Genomic DNA, 11,787 nt, shown 5'->3' with positions numbered 1-11,787 from the left:
CCCACTTATTTACCGCAAAGTGCCAACACAGCAATTTAACCTGAATACTGAGGTTCTAGTTGGGGGGGGGGGCAACTCATACATTAACATCTTTTGTCTTAAAAGAAAAACACAATTACAGAGATTTCAATGATACAAACAACTTTTTATTGAAAGGTAAAATTTGCATTTGACATGCTTTTGAACAATTAAGGTGATTTTTGCTGTTGTATGCATGCTGATTATTTGCCTAACCTTGGCTCATACTTTGTAAGTTTGAGAGCAACACATTACTCAGAGGTTAGAACCACTGTGTTCAACAGGGTTTTCAATATGTTTTCATGCATGAGTGTTGCTGCATACAGGGACCTTACACCCACTTAAAAACAAAACAAAAAACATTTTATTAATTTTCTATTAAAAACAGCCAATTAACATATCCACCAAATCATAATAATCCAATTAAAAACAATAAACTAAAATAAAAAACAACCAAATTACAATCAAATTATTAATTATTAATGTTTCTGGGGCTCCCCATAGTCTGGGCCTTGAAACATCTCTAATATCTTCTTCCTGCTTTGTTGTTATTCTCAAATTTTCCACATTCCGATCTTGACACTTTGTAGTTCATAGTTCTCTGTCCCTGGGTGTGCGATTCTCAATCATGTCAGAAATCACCAATCCTTTCATCCATCAGGTACAGCTTTATTTGTATATATTCCACTGTCTGTTTGCCTGCACACCTTTTCCTGACTCCGTTCCATTCTTCCAGTCCAAGCTGTAGTCCAAATCTGTCCTCTGAAGTCTGAATCAATCCTTTGAAATTTAATGACACAGCAACTGCCAAGTTATTTCAATCAGGGCTGTTATCCAAGCCTTAAGATTTATTGACAAAATAATTTCCACCTTGTTTCTTAGGCAAACTGTCTGCAATATTGCAATATAAACGAACTGTATTCCACAAATATAAATCATTGGGCAATCGATCAGCTTTTCTAGAGACCACACAGTTCCCCCCTCCAGGCCCTAGAGCGGGGGCTGCTAGGCATCCATTAAGCCTTCTCTCACACTCATAATGAAGAAATTCTGCAAACAGCTGCGCTATGTGTTGTCCCAAATTATTGTCTCAAATCATTATGAAGTCAGCTAACAAGTATTTCCCACTTCTCCCAAAGAAGGGAGGCATTCTTATTATTCGGTGCTGCGTCATCTACAATCGCCATCTTGCTTCTTCTTTTGTCCTTATCAAGTCTTTCAAGTCTAAGAAAAGCTGCACACAGTTAAATACTTAATTTTAAATAGAAGTCCATCTGTACTTTCCAAAACAAAATAATTGGTTCCTTAATGAGGCTTGGCATAGAAAACAATTGTAGATATCAAGAAGAAAACAAAGAACGTACCAATCTCCTCCGTAAATCCAAACATCATGTTGAGAATTTCTTTGTAGTCCAAGCTTAAACACCAGGGACTGTACAGTTCTGCAGGTTTTTCCCTCAATCTTCTTCGGTCCAGACTATGTCAGTTTATTGTCCAAATCTAACTATCTTATCAAACAGATATTCCCAGCTATGGGAGTAACTTTGGAGAGTGCCAGCCGTGTCGTGCTCTGGGACCCAGCGCCCTGCATCTTGTTGTAAGTTGGCAATCATGAGCAATCCACGGGTCATCGAGACAGTCCTCCCCCATCCTGGGGAGTCTGCCAGGGCCAATTAGCCCCATATAGACCATGAATTATCGGCAAGGCTGAGGTCCGATCGTATGGGAGTAAGCCATTTCCCACTTACACCCATTTTTTGGACACCTTTTCTCCAAGTACACACCCCAACATGCTAGAAAGCAAAAAAAAAAAAGATTAAAAACCTCAGCTTGAAACAAAAGTGCATGCACGGTTCTATCTTTACAGTACAGCCCTGTATATATCTACTCAGATAAGTTTTTATCTGTTTTTCAATATCTTAGACATAAATTCCTGTGAGACGGTGGCTTAGAAGGCAATTAATAAGTCTATTAATAGTATGCTAGAGTAAATCCCACTGGGGATTGTTCCCAGATAAGGGTCATGGGATTGAATGGCAGCCCTAAAAACCTATATTCCAAGCTGGATCTCTTGTATCTTTTTGGAAGAAAGGCATGCCATGTTCAGCAGTGATTATTCCTGCTGGGTGCTACAGTAAGAATGTAGGTAAGAGTTAACCCATGCTGTCACCTTCATTAAGAGGGGTCTCTCTAATTTGCATCCATTGCTGAAGCACACAAAATGGGAGGAATTGGACAGCCTGGCCACAGATGGGAAGCAACTCGGGAGAGTGACTGGCAGGCAGGCAGGCAGGCAATGAGGGTTGTGATGGCAGAGGTGGTGGCAACCCCCTCATTTGAGGAAAGGAACCTCTGAACTCCGGTGCTGGGCTGGCTCCCTACACCATCCATCCACTTGGCACACACAGGCTCACACAGACCTTCCGTCCCTCCCTTACACACACAAACACAAACACCTGCTCCCTTTCCGTTCAGAGCTGCTGCTGCTGTGCCTGCCTTGAGGTTTGGCCAGTATGAATCAGCCACACATGAAACTATGGAGAAGGTCTCTACTGGAGCCAGCAATGGCCATGGAGCTTCCTCCATTCAGAGGCTACACAAATATGGCCATTCTCTCAACCAGTCAAGTGGAAGGCAGCAGGCCATGTGCAAAGGCCTCTTGAGGAAGAGACATTGTTGGTTCAGCTGCAAATTACCCCCCCAAAAGCTGTTAGTGCACCCACACCGGAAAAGGAGGGTGACTCAGTGGCAGTGAAACAATCAGTTCAGGTGCAGGCAAGGAAGAAGAAGAAGAAGAAGAAGAAGAAGAAGAAGAAGAAGAAGAAGAAGAAGAGGAGGAGGAGGAGGAGGAGGAGGAGGAGGAGGAGGAGGAGGAGGAGTATGGATTTGATATCCCGCTTTATCACTACCCAAAGGAGTCTCAAAGCAGCTAACATTCTCCTTTCCCTTCCTCCCCCACAACAAACACTCTGTGAGGTGAGTGGGCCTGAGAGACTTCAAAGAAGTGTGACTAGCCCAAGGTCACCCAGCAGTTGCATGTGGAGGAGCGGAGGCGCAAACCCAGTTCACCAGATTACAAGTCTACCACTCTTAACCACTACACCACACTGGCTCAGTAAGGCTGAGGTAGAAAGTAAGGTAATGTTACTGCAGGGCCAGAAACAGCTCCAAATGAGAAACTTGTTCCAAGAAGGCTAAAGGCCATCTGACTATGCTCATCATTAAAAGTAGAAAAAATAATTCTGTGCTAACGCCTCTGTTTTTGCCTTTACCTGGTGTGGGGTCTTACTAAGTTGGAAGGTGTAATATACTCCCCCCCCCCATTCTTCCAGGCCACTAATCAAAGTGCAGTGAAAGCCTCAAGGTATTGCTCAGGTGACTGCTCAGCTGGCAAAGCGAGCCATAGCTCAGGGCTGTTGAAAGGTGCCAGGGACACACTGGTAGGCACTGAATAGAATACAATGACTCCAAGATAATTACTGACAATTAAATCATTTTATGGAACTTTGCCGCTCCTTGTTCTAATTGTGTCAGATTGTTCGTACTGGGAGATAGTCTTTGACTCATCATCTGTTTGTTTATACCTGCTTCAAATTTCATCCTCCATTTTCAAAACATAAGAAGAACCCTGAAGTGCAGACAAATCCTTCTTAGAGCAGCTCATCAGATGTCCATGGGTCCAGGACTATCATGAAAGGAGGGCTGTAGACTCACTGTGTGGGTCTGGAAGCAGGGTGTCTGTGACCCTGGGCTCTCATGCCTCTTTCCCCAGCTGGCAGACTAGCAGCAGCTCTGGCTGTGCTCTTTTGCTCTTGAAGATATGGCAACACTAACAAGCAGCCCTGAAGGCCACCAACTCAGATGACTTTAAAAAAGGTTTAGACAGGGCAGAGTTACCCACAATGGCCATGTTCTACCTCTACAGTCAAAGGAAGTTTGCCTCTAAGTACTTGTGCTGGGAATTGCTGATAGACAGAATATTGTCACAGTCTTGTCCAGCCTTCAGGCTTCCCACAGGGAGCTGTTTGGATGCTGGAATCCGGCACATGCAACTGATGTTTAAACAGGTGAGGGACAGCTTTTGGCCCATCTTCCTCTCCTTCCATTGCTTTGGACACAGAACAATACCCTCATTTCCTGCTTATGCCACCACCCAAGGTATTTTTTATCCACACAGTACAGAAAGCACAGAGGACATTTTGCACTAAGCTGTGTATGTTGGGGTGTTCTTCTCTTTGCTTCACTATTTTTGTTATCCCTACTTAGCAAAGCAACTCCTTCCTTGATAGCCAAAGGTGCTTCTCAAGTTTCCACCCCAGCCCTCACCAATAAATATATTTGACTGGAAGGATGAGAGGCAGCATTGGGATTTCAGCAAACTCCTATGCACCGTTGGTGGAAGTAAAAATGTACCCCTGACTGTTAGTAAAGGTACCTCTGACTGTTAGGTCCAGTTGCGGATGACTCTGGGGTTGGGCGCTCATCTCGCTCTATAGGCCGAGGGAACTGGCGTTTGTCCGCAGACAGCTTCTGCGTCATGTGTCCAGCATGACAAAGCCACTTCTGGTGATCCAGAGCACCGCACCGAAAAGCAACTTACCTTCTCGCTGCAGCGGTACCTATTTATCTACTTGCACTTTGACATGCTTTTGAACGTCTAGGTTGGCAGGAGCAGGGACTGAGCAATGGAAGCTCACCCTCTCATGGGAATTTGAACTGCTGACCTTCTGATTGGCAACCCCTAGGCTCAGTAGTTTAGGCCACAGTGCCACCCACGTCCCTGAGGAAAACTAACAAATGATTCCAGTTTCCAGCTTCCAGCTTCCAGTCCAGTGGCTAAGGCTCAGTTGCCTCCTTTCCATGCTAAACTCCCTCATCCATTCCACATAAGGCTTGGTTTCCTGACCCTTTATCATTTTGCCTTCCTCTGCACACAGTCCAGCTTGTAAATATCCTTCCGAGATTAAGGTGCCCAAAAGTGGGCATAGCATTCCAGGTGTGGTGTGGCCATGTCAGAATAGAGCAGCACTATTGGTTCCCTTGATCTGGACATTATAAAAATCAGTTATAGACTATCTCTTCTCTCTCTCTCTCTCTCTCTCTCTCTCTCTCTCTCTCTCTCACACACACACACACACACACACACACACACACACTTATAAAATTAAGTCATTAAGATTCTCATTGACCCCCAAGAACCACAAACTCCTAGACCCTAATAAATGACTGTGAACATTCCCCCCCCCACCCCACAGATTTCATTTGTAGGAGTGACTTCACTTTCCAAGGACGTTCCATTTCTGTGCCATTTGAAAAAAGAGTTGGAATTTGCACAATAGTTCTATTTTCCAATTGAAGTAACAGTTATAATGCTACACAACTCTCACACCAGCCTCATATTGATGGGTAATTATGGTTCTGCATAAGCCTCCTCCTTGTGAGTTCAATAATTTACAGCATAGGTGGGGTGGGGGAGTTGAATGCCTAGTGATGAGAGCTTGGCCTTGGGATCCCTGTCTCTTCCTTTTTTGCTACTGGCTGGAGGGAAATGAGCTGCAAGACACAGATAAAGGGTGCATTGGTCTTTTACGCCAAACCTATGGGCCTCCAGGTATGACCAAAACAAAATCGAAAATTCTTTCTAGTAGCACCTTAGAGACCAACTGAGTTTGTTCCTGGTATGAGCTTTCGTGTGCATGCACACTTCTTCAGATACACTGAAACAGAAGTCACCAGATCCTTAAATATAGTGGGGGAGTGGGGAGGGGTAAGACTGCAAGACTAACTGCAGCCGTTTAGAGTCGTCAACAGGTTTTCCACACTTATCAGCCTATCACCCATTCCCACCACCCTTCTGAGTAATACCCCTCCCCACTCCCCCACTATATTTAAGGATCTGGTGACTTCTGTTTCAGTGTATCTGAAGAAGTGTGCATGCACACGAAAGCTCATACCAGGAACAAACTCAGTTGGTCTCTAAGGTGCTACTAGAAAGAATTTTCGATTTTGTTTTGACTATGGCAGACCAACACGGCTACCCACCTGTAACAGGTATGACCATTTTGAGTTGTAAATGTTCTCATATTCTCCTTGCAGTTCAAGAGTACATTCACCTTGGAGGAGATGTTATTTTAAACCTGATTTGAATGCATACCCCTCAACAGTGCTGATTTGGCCAGAACGACCATGGAATTCATTAAGCTGTCCTGGGTTGTGCCTTGATTCCAGGGTGTCCTGATTTCTCCCTGCCAGCAGAGAAGGGCCATGGAAACAGCTCCTGGGGTGACAGCATCATTAGGAAGGAAACATGAGGGGTCCTTCCCAAAGCCTTGTTAATGCTTACTAGGAGCCATACAAGAAACTCATTTGGCTGCTTCTTTCAGACCAGAAAAAGGGTTGTTCCCAACCATTGCACTGCTCCCACACTTCTGTATTGTTTAGCCTGGGCAGTAGTCAAAACCAACTGTGCAAGAAAGAAACTTTTACTCAGGAAGGCCCTCATAATGCTGGAGTGGTCAAAGACCAAGGAAGAATGAACCAGCAGGTGACCTATGGAAAAAGAAACTTACTTGGAGGGATTTATGGGCCAAGGATAGGTGCCCAGGGATTCCAACCGGGAAAGACTGGTTCAGTGAGAAGAAGGAACTTATGGAAATAGAGAGTGCATGCTTTCCCAGAAATCCTATATTTTTATATTGCAACACAAGCTCTCTTTTTTCATATTGGATGCAATCTTTTTAAGGAACTCGTGAGAGTCAGACAGATGCCCCTTCCAGTCTAGCCACACCTACACTGCCAGCAAACAGGTACTTTAAATAAATGTGTTCCTCCCTTGGGCTTTAGGATCAAACTGAGCTGGAAACAACCTACGGTAATCCTAATGAGGCACATGCTAATCAACAATTAGCATGTCACAAACATGCTCTTCCCAGATATCAGGTGAACCTGGAACGTGCTCACATCCATGGGGGCATTCAAGTTCGCACTGTCAATTTTGTAGCTTATTTTGTTTTTTAAATGTAGTCACGATAGCTACTTCCCCTACAAGTATGAGAGGTATTAAGCCTCTTAAAAGCAGTAGTTGCAGATCCCAGTGGAAGATGTGACCCGCAAAGGGATGCACAGACACTGATGGTTGCCGCATCTTTTTGAGGATCAGAAAGTGGTGTTAAAATATAATAGCTTAGACTAAGTTAGATTTGTTGTTTTCTGTGTACATATTTTCCTAAATGTTCCTGAATTCCTAAGTGACCTTCTTCTGTGATCCTTTATTCCCATTTGGTAACAGGGTTCTTACTACACAGTTGTTTTATTTTTCTTAAGTAAATATGTGTTCCGTATGTTTTGTGTTTATTTGGATACAGTCTCGATCCAAACAAGTTCCTCAGTCTTGATCCAAACAAGTTCCTCAGATCTCTTTGGGCACCCTGGGTGATATATTTTGCTGGAGACATCGGGCAACAGAGAATGGTCATTCAGTTCCTGCTTTCTGGAACAACCCAGATGTCCTTTGTACACATAGGTGTCTCCTGAACTTGAAGGGAAGAATTGTTAGCAAGACTGGTGACATCCTAATATTCTGGGAGTTTGGCTTTTTTTTTAGGAGAAATCAAAAGCCAACAAGAGAAGAAGCCCTTAGAATGATGGATCCTTTTTCATAAGCTACAGGAATGAAAGGATTGTAGATAACATCTCATCTTGTAACCTATTTAAAGTGATCTGATTTCTGAACAGCTTTCATCTGCATTTTAAACACACAAACACATTCCTCTCTTCCCCATCTTTTTTTATTCCCCTTTCTCCCTCCCTCACTTTCTTTCTTTCTTTCTTTCTTTCTTTCTTTCTTTCTTTCTTTCTTTCTTCTCATTTCCTTTCCCCCATATTTCCCCCTTTCTTTTCTCCTCCCTTTCCTTCTTTATGGTGTCTCCTTCATAAACCCTAAAATCATCATCATGACCATCAATATTGCTATTAATTTTATTTAAATACTCCTCTTTCTACTCATTTCCTTTGTACTTTTGTGTCTTTCGTATTTGCTTATACTAACAGAATATAAATATCTCTAAATCTCCTTTCTCCTTTCAATGGGTATTATGCCCAGATAACTGTGTATAGTTCTGTATTGTGACTTCTTCAAGGTATTGTTAGGAGTTTTGGTTTCTCTGCAACTTCCCTCTACCTCCCCTGCCTCACATTCTTTCATCCTACAAATACAGCCTCTGTTTAAGAATCTTCTCTCACTTACACACATACAAAGTTTGCTGCCAAATGAAATTATGTTTGCAATCTATATTTTCCTCACCTAGCCTTCCCTGAGCTGGTGTGGCATTTCCTCTCCCAAAAGTTTCATGTAAATGTTGACTAGCACTGAGGAAAGGACGGAATCCTGAGATCAATTGTCAAAGTTCAATGGTTAAGGCTTTGAAAAGGAGCCCTCTTGGAGACTTCCGGCATGTCGGCACGAAGATGGCTGAAATTCCATTGCAGCCCTTCGCACTGGCAATTAGAGGCTGAGATGGAAGCAATCAGCCTCCCAAACCCCCAACCCCCAGGTTCAGGGGGGGGGGAGGCAGTCTCATCTGAAGTTCGTCCAACACCTGGCCCCAAATTCGGAAGGAATGAAGGGCCAGGGGGCACTGGATGCATAGCACAGGGCGTTTCTTAGCAACTTTCCAAAGCTGTCTACGTGAGAGACAAACAAACTTCCATTTCTTAAGATGAAAAATTAGATTTAAGTCATTGACATGCCCTGAGTAAGGAGGAGGATAATATTCTGCTAATTACCACTGAGGTGCTAAAAAAAGGATTTGATCAAAAGAAGGACTATTATCTGCGTGGAGGTATGCTGTTTCCATTATACTTTGTTTTACTAAGCTACTTGGCAAAATCCCCTCTAGAAGGTCCGGCTACTTGATTAACTATGAAGCAAGTAAGACTGAAAAAGTTTGGATTTTTTAAATATATATAATATGTGTTTCATAATCATCAATTGTGCGGAGACAATAATTATTTTAAACACAAAACTAAGGATTTTGACTTTTGGCTTGTTGGGAAAAGATTTCCTGGTTTGATTTATGACATTGGCATAGAAGCAACATCTCATTAACATCTGGAGAGACGCCAAAGAACTCTGTATGACTGCCCAGGATTTATGATGCATTTTTAATTATGGACGGAAGTGCAGACCCGTTTGTTGTTAAAATGTATAGTCATAGGGGGAGGTGAGTCTTCAATATTCTATGTTTGTATTTTTAACTAAAACCCTTCCCTGGAAGGCTAACGCTTGAATGACAACTGGTTTGGGAAAAGTATGGGGTGGACGCCTTGATTGGATTTTATCTGGACAGAATGCACTGGAAATCTGCATCTGCATGTAATGGGAGGATTCTGGGACTGATTTGGCAGAAACATCAGCTGGTGAAGAGATGCTGCAAACCTATATAGGGGAATCCTGGACATAAAACCACACAGAAACATATTGTTTGATTTATCTCGCTTGTTGGAAGAACTCAGAGGCTGTGGAAAATAATGAGGATTAACATCAGAATGACTTATGGGAACCATAGGAAATGAATATGAGAAGCAGTAGAAGTATGAGATGATCAGATCTCCTCCAACCTCAGAGCATGGTGAAGTCTCCCGGAGAAATTTAAAATTTGGCATAATATTTGGATTGTTTAATTATTGAATAATTTGAATGATTCGGAATATATGATGTGATTTGATTGGAATGTTAAAATGGAAAATTTAATAAATAGTATTTTTTTTAAAAAAGGAAAAGAAAAGGAGTCTTCTCAGTTCCCTCCTTTCCAGGCTAAATATACCTAACTCCCTCATCCATTCCACATAAGGCTTGGTTTCCTGACCCTTTATCATTTTGGTTGCCTTCCTCTGCACACAGTCCAGCTTTTAAATATCCTTCTTAGATTGCAGTGCCCAAAAGTGGGCATAGCATTCCAGGTGTGGTGTGACCAAGTCAGAATGTTGTTGTTGTTGTTCAGTCGTTCAGTCGTGTCCGACTCTTCGTGACCCCATGGACCAGAGCACGCCAGGCACGCCTATCCTTCACTGCCTCTCGCAGTTTGGCCAAACTCATGTTAGTAGCTTCGAGAACACTGTCCAACCATCTCATCCTCTGTCGTCCCCTTCTCCTTGTGCCCTCCATCTTTCCCAACATCAGGGTCTTTTCTAGGGAGTCTTCTCTTCTCATGAGGTGGCCAAAGTACTGGAGCCTCAACTTCAGGATCTGTCCTTCTAGTGAGCACTCAGGGCTGATTTCTTTGAGAATGGATAGGTTTGATCTTCTTGCAGTCCATGAGACTCTCAAGAGTCTCCTCCAGCACCATAATTCAAAAGCATCAATTCTTCGGCGATCAGCCTTCTTTATGGTCCAGCTCTCACTTCCGTACATTACTACTGGGAAGACCATAGCTTTAACTATACGGACCTTTGTCGGCAAGGTGATTTTCTTTGCTTTTTAAGATGTTGTCTAGGTTTGTCATTGCTTTTCTCCCAAGATGCAGGCGTCTTCTAATTTCGTGACTGCTGTCACCAGACCAGCATAAAACAGAATATTTGCATTTATAAAAACAATATAGAAAATATAGGGTATGTTTAAATGGGTACTCATTACATAGTGGGGGCATATTCAACCTATCCAGCCCGACTTAAACCATGTCCTTAAAATCATTGATTAAGCACAGATAAAACTGATAAAATTTAGACTCGATTATCAATTCTATGAGATAGGCTACTAAGGCTACTAAGGTATAGACCCAACAATATTTTAGGTCTCTATTTAGAGTTGATTTACATCACATTTATTTATTGGTTTGTGGTCTAAACCAATAAATAATAATTGCATTTGTCTCTGAAAGAAACTGATCTGAGAACTGGCATTTTGTCACGCATCATGCCTGCACACCCTTACCAGGCACATAGACATGGTAAAAGTAGAGGAAATGTACGATGTAGAACAAATTCTAGACTCCAGGATGCAAAGAAAGAAGTTGCAATATCTGATTGTGTGGAAGGGGTATTGACCGGAAGAAAGATCATGGGAGTATGCAGAACATGGCCATTCACCATACATGCAAAGGGCGTTGCATACATAGAATCATAGAGTTGGAAGAGACCACAAGGGCCATCCAGTCCAACCCCCTGCCAAGCAGGAAACACCATCAAAGCATTCCTGACAGGTGGCTATCAAGCCTCTGCTTAAAGACCTCCAAAGAAGGAGACTCCACCACACTCCTTGGCAGCAAATTCCACTGCCGAACAGCTCTCACTGTCAGGAAGTTCTTCCTAATGTTTAGGTGGAATCTTCTTTCTTGTAGTTTGAATCCATTGCCCCATGTCCGCTTCTCTGGAGCAGCAGAAAACAACCTTTCACCCTCCTCTATATGACATCCTTTTATATATTTGAATATGGCTATCATATCACCCCTTAACCTTCTCTTCTCCAGGCTAAACATACCCAGCTCCCTAAGCCGTTCCTCATAAGGCATCGTTTCCAGGCCTTTGACCATTTTGGTTGCCCTCTTCTGGACACGTTCCAGCTTGTCAGTATCCTTCTTGAACTGTGGTGCCCAGAACTGGACACAGTATTCCAGGTGAGGTCTGACCAGAGCAGAATATAGTGGTACTATTACCACCCTTGATCTAGACGCTATATTCCTATTGATGCAGCCCAGAATTGCATTGGCTTTTTTAGCTGCTGCATCACACTGTTGACTCATGTCAAGTTTGTGGTCTACCAAGACTCCTAGA

Source organism: Lacerta agilis, chromosome 8, assembly GCF_009819535.1.
Source record: "Lacerta agilis isolate rLacAgi1 chromosome 8, rLacAgi1.pri, whole genome shotgun sequence".
Classification (NCBI taxonomy): Eukaryota; Metazoa; Chordata; class Lepidosauria; order Squamata; family Lacertidae; genus Lacerta; species Lacerta agilis.
The sequence above is the reverse complement of the archived record's forward strand: the minus strand, read 5'-3'. Positions refer to the sequence as shown.